Source organism: Puma concolor, chromosome A3 (assembly GCF_028749965.1).
Source record: "Puma concolor isolate L17-30 chromosome A3, mPumCon1.1.hap2, whole genome shotgun sequence".
NCBI classification, from domain to species: domain Eukaryota; kingdom Metazoa; phylum Chordata; class Mammalia; order Carnivora; family Felidae; genus Puma; species Puma concolor.
In genome coordinates this window covers 7,510,294-7,525,696 of record NC_141669.1, presented here as the reverse complement: position 1 = coordinate 7,525,696, position 15,403 = coordinate 7,510,294, and the positions used below count along the sequence as shown (strand labels likewise).

The following is a 15,403-nucleotide window of genomic DNA, read 5'->3' as shown; positions in this document are numbered from 1 at the left end:
TAAAACACATAGATCTGTTATTTAGCAATATTCCCTTAAAAATACGCACACACACACACACACACGCACATACTCTCCTACCCGGTCTGGAGCGCACAGCTCAGGCATCATCGCTAGGAAACCACCTGGCTTTCTCTTCCCCGGCAGTGGGCTCCGTCCAGCTTGGCTCTCCAGGCGGCTCCGCATGGCCGGGGCTGATTTTCAGAAGCACCAAGGACAGCTGCCATCTTGGTTGGCCGTACAGGGTCCCCACAAGGCCATGGGGACTCTATCTCCAACTCCGAAAACTTATCCCTCAGAGGTACTCCTTGACAGAGGGTTCAGGGAAATGTCACCTCTTCATCTCCTTCCCAGAGGCCACATTAGCAGATTTGAAGACCCAAGACGTCCTGCCGAGAAGACCCCGTCAGCCTCAGTGACTGGAACGGGTGGCCCGTATACCCCTCCCTCCTGGACACTGGACCCACCACCTCGCCGTCAGCCCCTGGAACTTCCTCAGCCACAGGAGGAGGTGTGGGAAATAGACCCCACTCCGCTCTCACCAGCCTTTCCAGGAAGAGAGGGAAGTCATTCAAGCCCAAGTTCTTTTTTTCCAGCGCCATAGGTGCGCTAAGAGAGAAGAAGCATTTGAGCCGAAGCAGATACAGACACCTTTATCTCACCCTTTATCTCCCACTCGGGGACCTTCAGTGAGTCCGTCTATCCTGGCCGGTGGTAAAGATGATGACCCCTGACATTTATGGAGGACGCACCGTGAGCCGTGTTGTGCACCTGTCTCACGGTCAAGGCTGCTGACCGTTACTGCCTTTACACAATGCAGGGCACGCTCCTCCCCACGTGTTAGGGGCTCCACAGGTTGAACCCAACAGCACGCGGTACTTTCGTCTTTGTGAATAGACAGAAAGATCTTGTTAATCTCCACATTTCCTCCGGCTCTGAGCACGATGCCTGCACACGGCAGGGCATGATAAATACTACATTTAGCTAAGTGACATTGAAGGAACGGGTCGGTGATGGTGTGGAGTGCTGGGGGAGGGGGGCGATGGGGCATGTCGCCCAAGCCCTCCTCAAATGAATATAGGACCCAAATCAAAAAGCGCGCGTTGCAGAGGCTACAGGTCAAGTCCCATGGCCACTCTCACACCCTCAAGGGCAGACAGCTGGCCCTCAGCCCTGCCCATCTAGAGGCTCTGCAAGACCCGGGTTCAGCCTGAGCCCGGATCGGAATTCTGGAAGATGGATCCCACTAATGGTCGGCAGGGGGCGCGCTGGGCGCGACGTCAGTAACCGGTTCTTTTCCTTCCAGGCTGGAAGCAAAACAGAAGGCCTCTCCCGGCCGCCTAGGAGCTGATATAAAACTTGACCTAAAGGAGACGCTGGAGAAGGGAGCTCAGGACTGACGTTCGCCTGAGAGCAGTGACACAGTTGTTCATTGTATAGAAGACATTGGGACATTTTTATTGCAAAGGAGACATTTTTATTCCATCTCCTACTTACGGATACGGTCATGTTGAACATCAAAAGGAGCACGATTTTGGACGGAAGCAGCCGCGTGACCCTGGGCACGTTATTTACACCCTCTCCAGGCCTCAGCTTGCCCACCCAGGAAGATGGCATTTAAGTGTCCTTTGAGCTCTGACAACTGATTTCTACTCCCCTTGATGAGTCCAGAGCCAGAAGGTAAATAAAGGTGGCCGGCGCTTAGGAAGCCAGTCCTTGCTGTCACCGGGACAGTGGCGGGCACGTGGTGGGTCCTCAGTAAATGTTCACTGAACCGGTACCAGCCTTGGGCTGATGATACGTTCTCAGTTCTGTTACCAAACTTTCTTGGGAACTCTAGGGAGTAACTAAATCCCTGGGGGGGAAGTGTATTTTGAATTTTAAACAGTTACCTTTTCAAATGCATTTTTCGCTCACATTCTTCGAGTGCTTCTTACCTGCTAAACACTTACACGTTCTGACGGCTTGACATGCGCGACCACATTTAACTGTATTCACTTCTCAGGACAACACGATGATGCAGGAAGTATTTTTTGTTTGTTTTTAGATGCAAGAATTATGAATGCCCATTTGACGGATGAGAAAACCGAGGCACAGTGAGATTAAATAATCCATTGGGGGCACCTGGGTGGCTCAGTCGGTTAAGCGTCCGACTTTGGCTCAGGTCATGATCTCCCAGCCCGTGGGTTCGAGCCCCGCGACGGACTCTGTGCCGACAGCTCGGAGCCTGGAGCCTGCTTCGGATTCTGTGTCTCCCTTTCTCTCTGTCCCTCCCCCGCTTGCACTCTGTCTCTCTCTCTCAAAAATAAACACTAAAAAAAAAATAATAATAATCTGTCTGAGACTACACAGATGGTGGGGAGCAAACAGACCCTATTTCGGTTTTGGCCCTGGCCGGAAAAACCTACAAAAGAACAGTTCTGTGAACAGTTTGCCCACGCTGGTCCCTGGAGAGGAAAAAGTGGCTGTCATCCGCCCTTCTCTCACACTAATCATCGACTCAACAAATAGTTACAGAGGGCCAGGTACCATTCTAGGTGCTGGGAGCATAGCAGGGAACAATACAGAAAAAAAATCCCTGCCCCTGGGAGTTTATATTCTAGCAGAAGGGAAACAGAAAGCAAACAATAAACACAATCAGTAAGTATATTAAATTGTATGTTAGAAGGAGAAAGAGCTAAGGAAAGAAAATAGAGCAGAATATAGAGGGTCTGAAGTATAGGGTGGGGGTTGACTTAAAATAGGCCTCCCTGCAATGATGAAACGGGACTCAGCAGGATTCATCCATGTGGATGGACGTGAGCTGTGCCCCTTTCTGACAGAGTGACACAGATGCGGTCAGTGCAAAGGCCCTGGGGTGGGCGTGTGTCTGGCATGACCGGGGATGGGCAAGGAGACCAGGGAGGCTGTCGAGGAACGGGAGAGGGCAATGGAGGTGGCCAGGATGGTCCGGATACGTAACCGGAAGGCGGAACTGACGGAACTGCCGATGTGTGAAGGTGGGATGTGAGTGGGAGGAGCCACGGATGACCCCAAGTTTTTTGGCCTGAGCAACAATGAAGAATTAACAATCAACAATAAAGGAATAATAGAGAATTTAGGAAAATGTCGAAGCATGAAGAAGAGGCCGGCCGCTCTCTCTTCTGTTTCCCCACCGCCTCCTTGGACCTTTGCCCCGTGGCCGCGGTGTGTGTCACGGTGGGAAGGGCAAAGAAATAAGGCAGCCTGACAAAATTGTTTGCTGATGTCCCCCGTTAGGAAAGGCAGTAGTGCCTCCTTTAATTCTCATGCAGAAAAATACACAAGCTTTGAGCATTTTATTTGGAAATCATTTTAGACCTACGGAAGAGTTGTCGCGATAGTACAGGGTGTTTCCGGAGGGCACCCAGCTTCCCCCACTGTTACCACGTGGCACGGCCATAGTATGATTACACAACCAAGACGCTGACCGTGGTACCACACTATTAACGTTCCTGCGGGCTTGATTCCAATTTCCTGAATCTTCCCTGCTGTCATTTTTGCGATGCGGGACCCCTCCCTGTGTGTTGTTACCACATCTCCTTAGTCTCCAACCTGAGACACTTTCTTTTTATTTTTTTTAATGTTCATTTATCTTTGAAGGAAAGAGAGACGGAGCGTGAGCAGGGGAGGGGCGGAGAGAGAGGGAGACACAGAATACGAAGCCGGCCCCGGGCTCCGAGGCATCAGCACAGAGCCCGACGCGGGGCTCGAACTCACGCACTGCGAGGTCATGACCTGAGCCGAGGTCGGACGCTCAACCGACTGAGCCACCCAGGCGCCCCTGAGACACTTTCTCCATCTCCTTGTTAACTGCCTGGCATCTCTCTTCTTTCCTCTTGGGCTCCAGGTCTGGACAAGGGTCTGGGGTGGGGGTGTGGGATACAGGTGGAGCTCTGGCCGCCCACCCAGGCAGCCAGCACCAAGAGAGGAGCAGCCAAAGCAGGACTCTCTCCCTGGCCTGGCCCGCCGCCCTCGTCCCCTGCTCACGGCAGAGCTCTTGGCCTCGGGAACTGCCAATCCCTGGACACCAAGGCCACTTCTATCAACAGAGCTGGCGGGGCGGGGGGCAGGGGGGTCTCCCGTCAGTGCAGCAGGTGACTCTTGATCTTGGAGTTGCGGGTTCGGGCCCCATGTTGGGTGCAGAGATTACTGAAACAAATAAAATCTTACAACAAGACAAAAACAAAAAAACCCCACCAGAGATGGGTCTGGGGGGGGCGGCAAAACGTCCCCATGTGGTGCCCCAACAAAACCCAGAAGGCTAAGGCTTCTGGGAAAGGCTCTCCTGAGCTCGGCCAGGACCAAAGTACTGACTCGGCGATTTGCTCCTGAGGCTGAAAAACACTGCGACCGTCAGGCAGGGAGAGCCTCTCTGCCCCTCCTCACCCCACCTCGCCCCCTCCCCCCCAGGCCCCCTGCCCCCCCCCAGAGTTCTGCAGCCTGTAGCCAGAGGCACGTGAGCGGCTCGCTGAGTGCTGGGTTTGGGTACTACCACCACGGTGGTGTAGCTGGCCCTGTTCCAATCGGGCAGAGTCTGATGGCCCGGTGACCATGGCACGGGCACGTAACTCTCTTCTGCACTTGGCCGCTCGAGGTGGGCACGAGGGTGCCGGGTCGTGCGCACCGAAGATGGGCTGGGGTCTTTCCAGGGGCTGGAAGATGCCGACCCAGCCTGGGTCGCGGAGAGAGGCACCTCAGAGGACAAGGGCACGTGCTTTATACGTGTCACCAAAGCTGTGCTACTGTCTACTGGTCTGCTAGTTGGGGTGGCCCGCTGGTGGTGGAGGGCACAGCCAGGGACCACGACACCTGGCCTTAGCATTAGGACGGGTGTTAGGGGAGCAGGGGCTTTGCACGGAGACTGCCGGAGGCTCTGGTCCTGATGAGCTGTGCGACTGTGGGTAAGCGTCTTGGGCTCTCTGAGCCTCAGTGCCCTGCCTGTCAAGTGGGGGGAACTACAGGATCTACCCCATAATGCCGCCAAGGGTCAAACCATCAGAACCTTGCAGGATGTGGGGGCACCGGAGCCCTCAATAAATGATACATCTGAAATCCTTACCGCGGGACCTTGGGTGAGTCACGTTTCCTTCTTCAGGACTCTGTTCGGAGCGTGTGCTTCCCAGGATCCTTCCGGGGCCGACTCTACAGCTGTGTGCCCATCCTCCCCGCGCCCGTCTAGAACACAGCGCCGGCATGGGACCGTGAGGGCCACGCTCCAAGTGGCAGAATGACGTGGGCACTGGGAGGAGTCGATGAGCTGGGGTGGAGAGAAGCCTTTCTGTACTTGAGGATTTCATTTTGTCCACATGCAGGATTTAAAAAAAATTTTTGCTTTCTTTAGTTAGTTAGTTAGTTATGAGAAAGAGAGTGTGTGTGAGCAGGGGAGGAGTAGAGAGAAAGAGGGAGAGAGAGAATCTCAAGCAGGTTCCACTCTCAGCGCAGAGCCCCATGTGGGGCTTGATCCCATGACCTGAGCCGAAATCAAGAGCTGGACACTTAACCGACTGAGCCATCCCGGCGCCCCCAAACACAGGATTCTACTTAAAAATCAGGTTGCGGTTTTCTCCACCAGAGAAGAAGGCTAAGTGTCCATGAGGGCATTTGGAAGAGGGCACCGGCTCTCATTTCTCGGCCCTCACCCCCCAAGCTTCCAAATGTTCCATGCTTTCCACATCTCCAGGCCTTCACCCCTGCTTCTGGACACTCACCTTCTGCTCCTCTTTTAACACCCCACTCCGGGAGCACCTGGGGGGCTCAGTTGGTTAAGCATCCGATTTCGGCTCAGGTCGTGATCTCACAGTTGGTGGGTTCGAGCCCCACATCGGGCTCTGTGCTGACAGCTCGGAGCCTGGAGCCTGTTTTGGATTCTGCGTCTCCCTCTCTCTCTCTGCCCCTCCTCCTCCTCTCTCTCTCTCTCAAAAATAAAAATAAACATTAAAAAACAAAATTTAGGGGCGCCTGGGTGGCGCAGTCGGTTAAGCGTCCAACTTCAGCCAGGTCACGATCTCGCGGTCCGGGAGTTCGAGCCCCGCGTCGGGCTCTGGGCTGATGGCTCAGAGCCTGGAGCCTGTTTCCGATTCTGTGTCTCCCTCTCTCTCTCTGCCCCTCCCCCGTTCATGCTCTGTCTCTCTCGGTCCCAAAAATAAATAAACGTTGAAAAAAAAAATTAAAAAAAAAACAAAAAAAACCCAAAATTTAAAACCCCACTCTGGTGTTTTCTCTGTGACGCTCTCCTGAGCTCTCTCAGACTTATTATTCGCTTCTGTTACCTCTCCTTCCTCTCTGTTTTGTACCTGTTCTTTCCCGTGCCTCCCTTTACCTTGATTATTTATTTAACACAGCTGTCTCTTCCCGAGTTCTGGGGGGTAGGGATTATGGATCACTTATTTGTTTAGTCCCCAAGTTTATCGCGATGTGTTTTACAAATACTTGTAGAGTTAATCACATTGAATGCACGTGGGGCGGACACTTGTTCGAGCAGATTGAGTTTCTTCTCTGATGATTTCCTTTTGGTATAACGAGTTTGTTTTCAGTTCAAGGAATCGAAGCGTAATTGGATATGTATTCCTATATGGGTTAAAATAACTTTGATAGGGGCGCCTGGGTGGCGCAGTCGGTTAAGCGTCCGACTTCAGCCAGGTCACGATCTCGCGGTCCGTGAGTTCGAGCCCCGCGTCGGGCTCTGGGCTGATGGCTCGGAGCCTGGAGCCTGTTTCCGATTCTGTGTCTCCCTCTCTCTCTGCCCCTCGCCCGTTCATGCTCTGTCTCTCTCTGTCCCAAAAATAAATAAACGTTGAAAAAAAAAAAAAAATTTAAAAAAAAAAAAAATAAAATAACTTTGATACATTCCCAGTGTTGAGGTTTGCAGAACTGGAAAGCAAAAAAAAAAAAAAAAGATTTTTTTCCCCTTATTTGTGTCGGAATGAGAGAAAGAATGAGGGGAGGGGAATGCCTTCAACATTTCATCTGTGACGGAAAAAACCAGTACAAGTAGAAAAATAATGACTTGCAGATCTAACTTCTGGTTCCTACAAAAGAAGGAATGTGAAAACTGGGAAGGCTGGTTGGTCCACAAGAACCTTTTACTTTGGATTGCATAGCTCAACGCGCCCACCCAAGGCCTCTGGTGAGAACGCAGTTCGGTATGAAGGCAGAAATAAGTTAAATAAAGATCGCAGGTGGTTAATATTAACTGTTTCTTTCATGAATAAACTGTCATCCGGAACAAACGGGTGACAACTCACATGTCTTTCAACTAAACCAGGAATTGGCAAACTTTCTGGGACAGGCCAGGTGGTAAATATACTTTATTATTATTTAAAAAAAATTATTTTATGTTTATTCATTTTTGAAAGACAGAGAGAGACAGAGCACAAGCAGGGATGGGGCGGAGAGAGGGAGACACAGAATCCGAAGCAGGCTCCAGGCTCCGAGCTGTCGGCACAGAGCCCAACGCGGGGCTCAACTGTGAGATCATGACCTGAGCCGAAGTCGGATGCTTAACCGACTGAACCACACAGGCATCCCGGGTGTTGCCATTTTAACACAGAATCAAATGAGTGGAAACAAGCAAACCTCTGAATGGCAGCTTTTTTTTTTTTTTTTTGAGTCTGCCTTAAGCGTTTATTTTTTTTTCAATATATGAAAATTATTGTCAAATTGGTTTCCATACAACACCCAGTGCTCATCCCAACAGGTGCCCTTCTCAATACCCATCACCCACCCTCCCCTCCCTCCCACCCCCCGTCAACCCTCAGTTTGTTCTCAGTTTTTTTTTTTTCAACGTTTTTTTTTTTTTTTTTTTTTTTTTTATTTTTGGGACAGAGAGAGACAGAGCATGAACGGGCGAGGGGCAGAGAGAGAGGGAGACACAGAATCGGAAACAGGCTCCAGGCTCTGAGCCATCAGCCCAGAGCCCGACGCGGGGCTCGAACTCACGGACCGTGAGATCGTGACCTGGCTGAAGTCGGACGCTTAACTGACTGCGCCACCCAGGCGCCCTGTTCTCAGTTTTTAAGAGTCTCTTATGCTTTGGCTCTCTCCCACTCTAACCTCTTTTTTTTTTTCCTTCCCCTCCCCCATGGGTTTCTGTTAAGTTTCTCAGGATCCACACAAGAGTGAAACCATATGGTATCTGTCTTTCTCTGTATGGCTTATTTCACTTAGCATCACACTCTCCAGTTCCATCCACGTTGCTACAAACGGCCAGATTTCATTCTTTCTCATTGCCACGTAGTACTCCATTGTGTATATAAACCACAATTTCTTTATCCATTCATCAGTTGATGGAGATTTAGGCTCTTTCCATAATTTGGCTATTGTTGAGAGTGCTGCTCTAAACATTGGGGTACAAGTGCCCCTCTGCATCAGCACTCCTGGATCCCTTGGGTCAATTCCTAGCAGTGCTATTGCTGGGTCCTAGGGTAAGTCTATTTTTAATTTTCTGAGGAACCTCCACACTGCTTTCCAGAGCGGCTGCACCAATTTGCATTCCCACCAACAGTGCAAGAGGGTTCCCGTTTCTCCACATCCTCTCCAGCATCTATAGTCTCCCGATTTGTTCATTTTGGCCACTCTGATCGGCGTGAGGTGATATCTGAGTGTGGTTTTGATTTGTATTTCCCTGATGAGGAGCGACGTTGAGCATCTTCTCATGTGCCTGTGGGCCATCCGGAGGTCTTCTTTAGAGAAGTGTCTTGAATGGTGGCTTCTGATCCAGAAGGACTGCTGGCCTCTAGCCAGGGCAGAGCTCACTTCCTGCTGTCGCTGACCCCTTCCTTGCCCAGCCCCCCACTATCTTCCAGGTCTGTTTGCCCAGAAGGGAGCCTGCGGGCTGTGTTGATCTACTACTGCAGGGTTGGGAGGGCACAAAACTATGCAGAACCTTGGGGCCGGCAGCGTGGCTGAGAAAGCCCCATACGGCCCGACTGGAAGTGTTGACTTTTAATCAACGTAGGACAATAAATTTGTTTTTTGTATCACTCAGGAGATTTTTCGCGGCTTCCTGTATTAGCCAGGGTTCTCCGGAGAAACAGAACCCATAGGATATACAGAGTGACATATATGTAAGAGGAGGCTTAGTACAGGAGTTGCTTACATGATGGTAGAGGTTGAGAAGGCCCACCCTCTCTCGTCTGCAAGCTGGATAACCCAGAAAGCTGGTGGCACAATTCAGTCCGAGTCCGAAAGGCTTGAGAGCGGAGAGCGCCAATGTCCAAGGGCAGGAGAAGATGGGGTCCCCAAGCTGAGAGTGAGAACTCACCCTTCCTCCTTTCTGTTCTGATCAGAACCTTCGGCCACACAGGTGAAGACATCTCTTTACCCGATCTGCCGATTCAAATGCTAATGTCTTCTGGAAACACTCTCCCAGACGCTCCCACAAATGATGTTTCACCAGCTGTTTGGGCATCCCTTAGCTCCGTGAAGTTGACACATAGAACCAACCATCACAACTACCATTAAAGTAACGTTTACCAAAAAAAAAAGATCAAAGTTAAAAAAAAAAATCGTAGTTTCTAAGAATATATTGAGGAATATACATAAGAATATATTTAAGCCCTGTTATTAAACTTATTTATGTTTAACAACCCCAGTGAGATAGAGTAGAGTGGTCTTTGGAAACTGCAAGCCTGACCACACTCCCCTCCAGAGCCCCACATGTAGTTCACAGAATCAAGTGTAAGCTTCTTCGCCATGGAGCGCAGCGAGGCTGGGTTATGCCACAGTGAGAAACGCCCCCCAAGGACAACTGGCTTTTAACAGTAAATATTTAGTTCTTACCTAGGCTCCATGTCGATCGCACGTTAGCCAGGGGATCTGTTCAGTGACAGGACCCCTGGGACAGAGCTGCCGCCATCTTGAACGTTGCCCTCACTGTGGCACAGAGGAAGACCATTTGAGAACTTTCAGCAGAACTGATGGCCGTAGCCCAGAAGCGACGCATTCAGTTTTGCTCACGAGTCATTGGCTGGAGATTCCAAGATGGAAAGTGCATTCCTACCATATACCCAGGAGGACAGGCTTGCTATCAGACGGAGCATTCTAGATCTACCATAGCCCTCCAGTTTCACTTCCCATCTGTGACAGGTCTAGTTTGTAAGAACACGGTTAGGAATTTGTGTTTGATAGTGTGTGTATGTGGGGGGGTGGGGGGGGGGGACTAGGAGAAATTCTCTGGCCAAAGAGGGTCGAAAGTTTAGTTTAAAATGAGAACATTACCCGGGCGCCTGGGTGGCTCAGTCGGTTAAGCATCTGACTCAGGGCATGAGCTCACAGTTTGTGAGTTCGAGTCCCACTTTGGGTGAGCTCCACTTCTCTCTCTCTGCCCCTTGTAGGATTCTCTCTCTTTTTCTCTGTGCCCCTCGATCACTTTTCTCTCTCTGTCTCAAAAAAAAAAAAAAAAAAACCAAATGAAGACATTACCTTGATTACTCATCTGCTTAAACTTCTGGGTTAGTAATGTCAGAGGAGTTGGTGGGACCGTAGCCAGCATCAGGAAGCAAGAATTCCTGTCCCCTTCAAGGGTCATTCTAGCTGGACTAAGAATCAGGAGGAGAGGAGGAAAGCAGATTTAATAGCATACGTACAGGGAATCCACACAGACGTGGAAATTCCAAAGACAGGCAAAATGAGGTACGTATGCCATTCTGAACTAAGGAGAAGGGGGTAGGGGTCTCAGACTCCAAAGGGAAAGAATGTAATTCACAGGAAGCTGAAAAGGAGTACATGTTTGGAAAACCAACATTTGCCCTGCCATACAGATGGGTCACTCAAGATAAAACTTATCTCTGGTAATAACCCTTATTTCTGGAAAGATCCTCTGATTTAGATTCTTTTATGTAGTTGAAAGAGGGGCAAACGTTTCTCTTGAGCCTGTAGGGTCTCAGTTGCCTTCAGCTCAAAATAATCCCCATGCCAATGTGGCTCATCTTGAGACAGGCTGCCCTTGGGCCTCTGCTAGTCCACACTGCACCTTCCTTGGCGGGGAGGGGACACAGCCCTGATGCACAGGGGACAGCTGGGTGCGTGGAGCATGGCTGAACGGCAGCCTCTTCCTGCTCCTGGGACAAGCGCTTTTGTTCAGTAAATAATCTGTACAACCCTACGTGTGGGGTGACCAACTCATGGGTCGAAAGTCCCACAACCCAGGAATACGCTCGGTCCTGGGCAAACAGAGACGGTTGGTCACCCGTACCTACATGGTAACTCTGGGTACCAGGGTGGTCATTCCTTACACGGAGGTCAGTTTGTCTATTCTGCTGATTTTCTCGATATCTGGGTGGAGCCAGCATAACAAAAAGACCATGGGGACTCGACGGACTTGGGTTCGAGTCCCACCGTTGCGACTTCCTAGCTTCAAGACCTTAGGCAAGTCCACTGCTCCTCTGAGCCTCGGCTTTGCCGTCCATAAAACGGAGGAAGGAGGTTGTGGAGAGGCTCCTTTAAGGAACCAAGGTCTGTAAAGGGACCAGGAAGTGCCAGCTGTGCCCCCTGGGTGATGGTTGATTGAATTCCACAGGACGGGAGGTCCTTCCCAGCAGGAGGACCTGTGCAAATAATTCACAGGCCAGGACTTCAGTACCACGTAAAGTTAAAACACTGTGAATGAAAGGGCTGAGCAAACTTAATATTTAACTCGAGCTTTAACTGGAGACTTCTGTTCCTTTCACTGCTGAGTTCACTGGAAAATTCTCAGGCCTCCCAGGAGAAGCAGGAATGGACGCATCCTCCCAGCTCTCTGGGGCCACGGGCTGGTTCTGTGCAGAGGGGACCAGCCTAACAGCAGTTTCCACACTGCAGAGTCGCCGTTCCTCGTGGGGATGTTTGAACTTAAAGTTGGACATTTCATGGTTTGGTTTGTGGGTTTTTTTTTTTTTAATATTTTAATGTTCATTTTTGAGAGAGACAGAGTGCGAGCTGGGGAGGGGCAGAGAGAGAGAGAGGGAGACACAGAATGTGAAGCAGGCTCCAGGCTCTGAGCTGTCAGCACAGAGCCCGACGCGGGGCTCGAACTCACGAACTGGGAGATCATGACCTGAGCCGAAGTCGGACGCTTAGCCGACTGAGCCACCCGGGCGCCCCGAAAGCCTGCATCTTAAACCCTGCTTTTCCACCTTTTAAGAGGGGTAGGAGTCACCCAAGTTTTACCGCACATGATCACAACTTTTTACAATGTTATAGAATCTATCGTGATGTATGCATGCCAACTCTGAGGACTTAAGATTTCTTTTTAAAAAAAATGTTTTACGTGTTTTTGGAAGAGAGAAAGGCAGAATGTAAGCGGGGGGAGGGACAGAGAGAGAGGGAGACACAGAACCCCACGCAGGCTCCAGGCTCCGAGCTGTCAGCACAGAGCCCGACCAGGGGCTCGAACCCACGAACCATGAGATCACGACCTGAGCCAAAGTCAGACGCCTGACTGAGCCACTCAGGTGCCCCAAGATTTCTGAGTAGGCACTGCCAGAGAGTTCTGTAACTCATTAATTAGCCTTAATGAATAGCGTTGCCTCTTCCTTTCTCCCCACCCCTCTCACTGGTGAAACCATGAGACCAAATGCAAAAGCTTGGACGCTTTGCAAGAAGACAATAGCAATTATGAGATACTGCCCTCCAAACGAATCAGCAATAATTGATAGCATTGTGGCTCTCTCAAGTTACTAAGCATTGAAAATAGAAACATGGCTGGCCTGTGTTTCAAATGCTGCATCATTTTTTGTCTGACCATAAATACTTCCTGTATATTCCTAATAACCAGACCCTACACGGTGTATCTTTCCTACCTAACCGCTGGTGATGCATCGGGAATGGTGGACGATTGTGGAGGCCCCTGCTCCCTCCCGAGCAGGGAGAGGAGATCTGGAGAGTCCTTGAAGCAGGGCGCTTGATTTGGGCTTTAAATGGGGGGTGGTCCTTGGGCTGTGGTGAGAAGAGGACCGGCTTCATCTCCAGATGCCCGGTTAGTTCTGTGGCCAAGGAAAACATCAGTCGGGCCACGTCTCCTGCTGCAGGTATCAGCAACTACAGTTCTCTCCCAAAGTTTCATTTGCTCGCTGCAAGGGAGTTATTGTTCCCCAAGAGTTAAGCAGAGACTCCCAAGCGGGGCCTCATCTTCCACCCCCCTCACCAGCCACCACCACTGCATAAAGAAGTCCTTTAGGTGAAGAGGTGTGGCCGCCATGCTTCCTAAGGAAGGATTAGACCCCATTCCCAATGTCCCAACATTCCCGGGATTTTGCCAATCCCTTGGGACAAAGAGATTCTTGTTTCTTTCTAGAGATGATCTTAGTAGGTGTTAGTCATGTGGGAAAGCTGAGGTTGTTTGCTTATTACGGGACACTTCTAAAAAAAATCGATCTGGGTTTTTAGCATATTTGATAGAAGCCAGCTCTCCAAATGTAGCTGATTTTAAGTGGATTCTCAAGTGGAAAGAACACAGGCTTTGGCGTGACTGTTACCGAAGCCAAGCGAGCTAGACAAGTCTGGGGAAACAAGATTGGAATCAAGAGAAGTCAGAGAGACATCAGTTGCCCTGGGAGGTGAACATAGCAGCTCTGGATGTATTTAAACTATGAGTCACATGACTAGACTCTACTTGGGCCGAAGTAAAACATGTTTTCCTTTAGATGATTAATCTTAGTTGAACTTAGTTCAAGAGAATGTCCTTTTCCCTCTGAATGTCTTTTTTTTTTTCTCCAGGCTTAAAGAGTTTCAAGATGAGATTTGTTTTCTTAAAGAGAAAACTTAAATCAATAGCTTCCAAATTAGACACATCTGTGGACTTAGAACACCCAGATGAGTTTAAATAATGATATATTGGGCCCATCTCCCACATCTGGATGGTTAAGACTGCACGTCAAAAAAAAGGGGGGGGTCGGTAGTTAGAAAGCTTTCTTTGGTCTGTTGAGAATAAGACAAATGTATATGGACTTGAATCCCATGTTTATTCCATTTTCTCCGGCATGAAGTTTTAATCCCTACTCCTGGAGTGATAAAACAGTCACATTTCAAGTCCGTGGTTGGGAAAGGTTAGCCTAAATTTCATCTTACCAATCGTTCTGCAACTCAAGTCAGGATTCTGGTTGACTCCAAGTCAAGATGGGTAAGCAAGGCTCACGATGTTGGCATTCTCTTACTTTGGAAAAATTGGGTTTTTAAGTAAGTGGGAAAGAGAGAAAGAAATCAAGAGTAAATCCAACACAGGCACGACCAACAATAACATCCCTGGGGTTGAAGGAGACAGCTCTGAGGAGTCTCCTGCCCTTATTTGGGGGGTTAGTTCCCTCGGAATAAGCGTTTTATTAGCCAATGACCAAAAGCTAGAATTAACAGTCAGTACCTATTGGTATTTCCTTTGCTTCTTTTTTTTTTTTTTTTCCTGGGAGGGGAGAGGATGCTTTCTCTGTTCCCCCTTTTTGTAATTTTTCTTTCCTAACAGTGATTACTCTTTATGACGAGGGTTTTGTAAGAGGGGCAGCGTTCGGGCGCAGGCATGGGGCAGGAGGGGAGGGGCGGGAAGCCGAGGCCCGCCCCTGCCTGCCGCTGAGCTCGCTCGCTGGCTCAAAGAAAGGCTGGATGGGGATCTTCCCTTCTTCGCTCCTTCAGTCTCCGCTTAGGTCCCTCCGTGCGCGGGAGGGAGAGGGGCGGAGATTTGAGGCTGGGGGGCCACTGAGGTGCGAGGCCCTGCTCATCATCTTACACAACCTTCAGGTGTCTGTACCCCTTCCCCCGGGTGAACCACTGAGGGATGGTGGGGCTCTGGTGGGGCAAGGCTGTGATGTCACCTCCCTACACTCATCACGTCCTCTCGCGGGCCTGTCTGAGCGTTTGCCTGGGGAGTGTTTCCCATAAACGAAAAGCCCAGTCAAGTTCTCCCCAAGGCCTGTCCGCGCCCTGGTGGTTTCAGTGCCCCGAGGGCGGCGGAGCGAGAGTCCGGCAGGCGGACCTGCTAGGGGGTCCCGACCCCAGGCGGGAGGAGGAGCCGAAGAAGACGACTGAGGAGGAGGGGATGCTCCGTTCCGATGTCCTCCACCCCTACCCCAGTGCTCCCCACTCAGCTCTGGCTCCGCACCACCTCGCACGGGCTAGGGCCGCACCCCCGCCTCCTTCCCGGCCGCCCCTGGCTCTGGCCCTCCTCTCGGGGTCTGGACCCCTCACCACCGGCCCGGATCCGCGCCAGCCGAAGTCTGCCCCCCACCTCCGCGTCCCCCAGGCCCGGGTCTGCATCTCCGCATCTCATCCACGTCCCTCAAGCCCGGATCTGCACCCTGGTCCTCCGGCCGCCCCTCTAGTCCCCCCAACCCCAGGCCCGCATCCGCACCTCCAATCCCCGGCCGCACCCCCTCCCGAGTCCCCGCCCCCAACCCTGACCTCGTCCTCACCCCGC

The 15,403-nt window shown here is 50.8% G+C and overlaps 1 long non-coding RNA gene across 2 annotated transcripts; it reads right to left on the bottom strand.

Moving 5' to 3' along the window:
- Positions 1-3,970: 3,970 nt before the first annotated feature.
- LOC147582222 (uncharacterized) lies at positions 3,971-15,361 on the bottom strand. Of its 2 annotated transcripts, XR_015248859.1 has the most exons (4): positions 10,444-15,361; positions 9,802-9,894; positions 5,081-5,278; positions 3,971-4,170 (listed from the first exon to the last, which is right to left on the bottom strand). It is a non-coding gene; the product is annotated as an uncharacterized LOC147582222 (long non-coding RNA). The 2 variants fall into 2 exon arrangements; XR_015248858.1 differs by lacking the exons at positions 3,971-4,170; positions 5,081-5,278 and adding an exon at positions 8,479-9,473 and having other exon boundaries at positions 10,444-15,360.
- Positions 15,362-15,403: the final 42 nt, after the last annotated feature.